The sequence below is a fragment of the Apteryx mantelli genome, chromosome 7, assembly GCF_036417845.1.
Source record: "Apteryx mantelli isolate bAptMan1 chromosome 7, bAptMan1.hap1, whole genome shotgun sequence".
Classification (NCBI taxonomy): Eukaryota; Metazoa; Chordata; class Aves; order Apterygiformes; family Apterygidae; genus Apteryx; species Apteryx mantelli.
In genome coordinates this window covers 40,233,945-40,240,773 of record NC_089984.1, presented here as the reverse complement: position 1 = coordinate 40,240,773, position 6,829 = coordinate 40,233,945, and positions in this window count along the sequence as shown.

Genomic DNA, 6,829 nt, shown 5'->3' with positions numbered 1-6,829 from the left:
TGGACAACAAGCTGAATGTGAGCCAGCAACACACCCTTGCAGCAAAGAAGGCCAGCGGCAACCCGGGCTGCATTAGGGTTGCATTGCCAGCAGGTGGAGGGAGATGATCCTATCCCTTCACTCAGCACTGGTGAGGCCACATTTGGAGTGCTGGATCCAGTGCTGGGCTTCCCAGTACAAGAGACATGGACACACTGGAGCAAGTCCAGTGAAGGTTCAGAAAGATGATTAAAGGACTGGAGCATGTGGCATACATGTTTAGCATCAGTAAGAAGGGTCTGGGTGGGGTCTTATCAACATGTATAATACCTGATGGGAGGGTGTAAAGAAAATGGAGCCACTTTTCTCAGTAATGTCCAGCTGGCAGGGGAGATTGGACTAGATGATCTCCAGACGTTCCTTCCAGCCTCAACTATTTGGTTCGATGAATAGAAAATTTATGGATAACAACTCAAAAATGGAAGAGGACTAAATACTCTGTGGTAAGTTTATCCACAGTAATGAATTCTGCTAGCATGGTTCTTCAATACAAACTTGGTTGTCAGAATTCTTGGGTCCTTTTACCTCACCCTATTCCAGTTTCCCTGTGCATTTTGACATTTCTAGTCAGCATTTTTTAACTTACATAAGCACTCATGTCTTCAGGTTTGATAACATATACCTTTGATCTGAAGCTGCTAAAACGCCAGCATCCTCTATACAAAGTCCCCCTTAGTTTACCTCTCCTTTTTACTGCATACCTATACTGAAATCACAGCAGCAGGAAGTTTGCCGCAAAGTACAGTACCATAAAACCTGTAAATCACCAAGTGTAAGAAGCTGCATTCTTGATAGCATATCAGGAGTCTGTTGCAGTTCTGACACAAGTCAGGAAATGAAAGTAATGCCTTGGCTCTTGACCATGCATCATTAAACCAGAATACATGAAATTGTATATATGTTACCATAATACAAAAACTGTCAGGTATTTGGAACCAAAAGAAGGTCTAAGAAAATCAATGTCAGTTAACTCAGGGTATCTTCTGTTGGATTTCAGGTGTTTATTAAAACAAGTTTGGAAAAGCTAAAAAAGTTCCAAATCCAGAGTTTACAGCAACATCCCATTTCTTGAATGCTGTTCTCCATTCTGAACCTATTCTTTCTGTCTGAATCAGAAAAATCAATGACCTAGTTTTGGACTGTATATAACTTCATTTTACCTCCAGTGGTTGGTGACTTTCAGTTCTCCCTAACACCACAGATGTACATTTGCATTTGAAATCTGTGCACAGCCATATTGGGTACTTTAGAGTGTTTTTTGTTCCCTGCGTCAGGCTTTGAATTCTTTTAAGATCTCTGTTCCACTGATCTCTAATTTCTGTGCACTGCTCAGCTTGCGCCTCCCCCATTGGGCCTGACGGTATCAGGTAAGACTGCAAGATCTCCTGCAAAAGCAGGACAAAGCATGGAAGAGGTGACTGGCAACACCTAGCCAATGGCTAAGCAGAATTTCACGGTGCTCGTACTTAATTCATGTATTCTTGGATACGTGCGTTCTGTGAGGCTTCCTGCAATATCTGCTGAACCAGTTCCAAACCTCCTGGCTCAGCCAGCTTTGACACAAAATGAAATTGGACTTGTGTCAGGAAACGGAAATAAATGACATGCTGCTTTGATAACCTACCTCAATGAGACACAGAAGTAGCCACTAGTCATACTGAACAATTCTTTAGCAATCCCCAGACTGAAAAAAGGCTCATGAAAAGAGATCTTTGTGCAATGGCAATTAGCAATGCCATTTTTAAAGAGTGAAGTGTATCTGAGGGCAATGTGTGAATCAACCCAAAAACCAGGTTAAATTCATGGCAACTTTAAGGAACTTCTTACATTTGTAGTTCCCATTTTTTTTGCCAGGATGGGTCACCATCTCCAACAGAGACATTCTGGGAACAAGTAGCACAGCTCCCTTCCAGTGATATGCCTGGGATGCAGGATAAAAAAGCAGTCTTCAGGGATCCAAGCCAGCCCTTGCACACTTCCATCATATGACCAGACCTGCACTCCTCTCGTGACATGATACATGTGCATTTTAGTCACATAATGAATGAAGGTCCTGAAGGGTCAGAAGAGCCTATGTTTGAAGGGTCTTTGGAAAAAAGCGTGAGTACAACCCAGGTGAATGCTTCTTATGGGCCATATTAGCTTCGGTCTTACATGATACTTCAGCTGTATCCTTCCCCACTGCTTTGTATCTGATCCTCAAACCTGACTCTCCCTCTTCAGCCTTTTTTTCTACTCCTTTACTCAAATCACCCTTAATTCTTAGAAGGAAGCATAACAGTCTTCAAGTAACTCCAGTACTTTCCTTTCTTAGCATTGCAGAGACCAAATTGATCAGATGTGTGGTGGATGAGTCAGCTGGCAACAGAAAGAGGTGGTGTGAGCAGAGAAGGTAACTTGGCTCCAAGACTCACAACTCTCTTCTGTGTTACTGTCTGTTCTCCTTCATTCTCTGACCTTCATCTTGCCTTCAAAGCAGAAGGAATAACAGGAAGAAAACTGATGCTGCGAGTTGCCAAGGGGAATTGCTCAAGGAAAATAATCATTCCATGTGCAGAACACCTAGATGCATGAAAAGCCACCCGCTCTTAAAATGGAGAAAGTCCGTCAAGGTGTTGCACCACAGCTGTGTGCTATGTGATTTAACTATAAATGTGAGGAAGGTGCAAAGGGAAATAATACAAACTTCTTTCTGTGTGAAAGAGTATTTCAATGTGACATACAGATAAGAAATCATTCATTCAGCAGTTTTACAGTGATTACTGCCCAGCACCACTCTGCTCATAATGTATTACTTAACTTTTATGCTCCTTTACAGTTGATACAAACTTGTACATGACAAGTCCTCCTACAGAAAGTTACAGTTATCCTGTCTAAATGCTTTTAACCATTCCAGCTCCTTTGGAGACTGCTTTTCTAGGTCTGGTCACCACTGGCCTCAATATTTTTCTCTTTGCTCTCACAACATGACAACAATAGTGTATTTCTGAAGCCTCCCTCCTTTTGATGACCTTGTGAACTTCAGAAAAGTATTTAAAAATCAGTTCCTTCACCACAACTATGATATCTTTGTCAAGGACTTCTTCTTCACCCTAAATACCTTATAGCAGCTTTCATCATCCAAAAAATCATCGAAGGGTTGAGGTTGGAAGGGATCTCTGGAGATCATCTGGTCCCCTGCTCAAGCAGGGTCACCTAGAGCACATTTCCAGTTTTCTTTCCTGTGTCAGTTGACTTAAGAATGTGTATTTTTAGTAGTCAAATCTACAGCAAAATTTTTCACCCCCCTCCCAATTTTTTTTCCTATCTTTGTCCCAATATCCAGCCCAACATGGCTTAGTTTTATGAGCTGTACTTTTTATTGTCCCTGAAACATCAATGCAGCAAGACAGAGTGCACAGAGTGCAGAATGCTCCTTCTCTTTCTTTTTTTTTTCCATCCAACTGGGCACATCATTTCTTATTAAAATTGCTTATTAAAAATTTGAGGGATGTTTTATATATGATACTCTGTAAGACAACAGAAGCATTATCTTTGCTAAATGGACAAGCAATGATAAATGCAGCTACCCAACCCTTCCCACCCAGCCACTCCTGCATAATTACTAGGCATTGTCTAGCAATTTGTAGACAGGGAAAAGAAGTTAGTGATTTTTGCCACATCATTAACGGAGTCAACTTTACACATTTATTGTTGTGTTATATTTGTATGCTTAACTGGGAGCCAAGTTGAGTCATTATTAAACAACAAAACTTTGCAAATGTTTAAAAAATATGTGCATAACTTTTCTATTATGAATAGTCTCCTGAAATCTTTGGAAACATTCAGAGTAGTTAAGTGTTTGCCTATATCTCTGCAAGATCAGGCCTCCAATTACATTTCTCAAACCCATTATGAAGATATTTGCTGAAATGCTTACTGCTCAGCTGATGCCCTCAATTCATACATTTCACAACAAAGGTGCGCGCTGAGGGTAACATGCCTCAAGATGAGAGAGAAAACTTCCAAATGCCAAACCAGACTATGCTATGCCTTTCTATAGAGCCCAGCACAACTCGGGCACAGCCATATCAGTGCCAGGCAGTAGAAGGTTTTGTTCTTATGCATTGGTGTGAAAAGAAAACACAGAAATGCTCTTGGATAGTCCCAGCAAGCAATAAGGTCTGCTCAGCTGTCCAGACCATGCCCTACCATAACATAAATAACAGCCCAGCCAAGCATTAGCATAAAGAAGAGAGCCTAGCAGCTGGCTGTACCATAATGTATGGCCAAGCACTGTCCAGGAACAGCTTATCAGATGAGTCACATTAACTGGCTGCCCATGTGCTTGCAGCCTGCTGAAAAGGCTAGGTAAGGCTTAGCTGCCTCAAGCAGTCACTTGGACTTTGTGAGCATTTTCCTTGTTATGTAAGTATTTTGTATTGTTCTATTTTTCTCTCAAAACACAAAAAGAAGTGATGGAGACACCTTAGGGGTCTTTAACAAAGTGAAATGACATGAAATATCTTCTTATGTTTTTCACTGATGCTGTTTTGTTAGATTAATTTTAAACTCAACAAATACGATCCAAGAGCAGTGCAAGTCTCTAGAAGTATTTAAAATATTCTAAAAAGATTCTGGTTTGTTTTTGCAAGTTATCTCTTAACAAGCGTCTCATACATCCTCTCTAAGATCTATGTTTTTGTCCTGAGGAGTTCACTGCGCTGCAGCTGCCTTTTACTTTGTCTTTCTTTAGGGTGTCTGAGAGAAAGGACTCCCTGGTTCATATGAGTACAATGAAGCTACTCTGTCTTGTCATAAGGATGTGTGAGTCATCCCCTAAAAAAAGACAATAGCCATTGACTTGTTCCAGTGTGCACTTTGTAGCTGTCACCCCACTGTGTAGGAAGATTGGTGTAGTTTTGAACCAAGAACCTGAGCTAAGAATAATAATGATAGAGGCTTTTACTGAGCTGACAAAAAGCCTCGAAAGAGCAATAAATACTAACACAAGTCTTTTCAAAGGAGAATTATCAGAACTCATAAGGAAGGAATGATAAAAATAAGATGAGGCAATGACACGTAAGAGTTGGTTATTAACAACCATTATTTGTATTTACTAAGTGCGCTTTAATGACTATACTATTTGACCTAAAATTCAAGATTTGATACAGGTGGAGGAGACTCAGCTCACATAGATAAAGAAGGGTGAGATCTCAGCAGGACAGTATGGCTGTAGTGATGCTCATATCTTTTCTATTCACTCACCAGAATTTAAGAGAGGGGAAAATTATGGGCATATTGAGTCCTGCTATGTAATAGTTTTGTTGGAATTGTAAACGTAAGGTCTTTGATTTAGGGTTTTACTGCAATTACATAGGTGTGATTTCATAACAAATTTGTTACAACCCTTTAGCTGCTCTACATACTTTGGTCTTAGACACTAAATACATTTGTGAATCATTAAACTTTCACCCAGTCCAGTTTACCATCTAGATTTCACCCTTATCGTCCTCCTCCCTGTCAGAAATATGCCACAGAACAATTTCCACAGCTCTGTGCAATTCTCTTATCAAGGTAGTAAGTGGAAAGGCAGTGAAGTCTGACCTATGCTTCTTCCTTTTGGAAGCTTTGAGCACGCTCCAAAGGCAGGAGGGCTGCAACAGTAGCTTTGTTTGCCCATTTACAGCTTCTGCATCATATTATATCTAAGCAATCAACCTTAAGAATAATGAAAGTCATGGCTTTGTTTACTTCACTTTTCTAAGCTTCTGAATGTTGCAATAAAGGTACCAAAGGTCTATTGATTCAGGTGAGGTTGCCCTGAAAGCAGCCGTTGAAATCTACCCTCCTTTGCCTTGGCCACAGTCCAGAGCCAGCCTTAATCATGTGCAACCCAGGACTAAAGGACATTAACACAGGTTCCAGAAACATCACGGCAAAGCACCTCTGCGATGAGGTGCTCGCCGTTGCTACCTGCCTTGCACTCTGCCTTTGGTTTGCCCCATCTCGCATGGTCACCAAGAGGTGCAGCTGGAGAGCAGCCTGGCTCACACAGGCAGCCACAGACTGTGGAAGGAAGCAGCGCTTCCTCAAGGCAGCCAGCTCTCCAAAGACATTTCTGGCAGCGGCTTGCTGATGGCCCAGCAGTCAAGGATCTCCCAGTATCTTGGTCCAGCACGCACCACCCACAGTATTCATTACTGTTGGGGCGAACAAGGGCAAAGGACTTGAAGTAGGCCAATGGCTGTGACAGCTTTTGGCTTCTGGAGGCTACACTCAGGCAGTCAAGACTGGTGCTGCCTCAGAAGTTCAAAGAGAGATTTGTTCTGCCCTTAGCCCTCTGATGACTGCAGGTGTTTTGTGTAATGGTTAGCTGCCAGGCCACCTCTGCAACCCCCAGGGCCCTGACCCAGAGGTGCTGTGCTATGCTGTGCACTGAGGAGGAGCCTGGGATTTTGCAGCCCGGAGCTGGGCAATGTAGCCAGGCACTTTTGAACTGACTTCCCTGCTTTTCTATCCTAGGGCTTGCAGATATTGCTTTGGAAGGCACCATTAGCTCTAATGAGGTTCTCTTGTCGCTGTTGCTAGCTGTCCTTCCTCCTGCAGAAAATGCAGCTAGATGAATTTACACCTTTGCTTGATATGAGGCAGAGCTATGCCACTTCCTTAAAAAAAAACTATAGTGACTTCATTGACCTTATTCATTGGCCATAAAGAAAAACAGACATGGAACTTTGAAGCTGTTTTCTGAAATTGCTTTTGTTTGGGAGTGAAGTGCCAGGCTAGGCTGTAACAATAATTATACTAT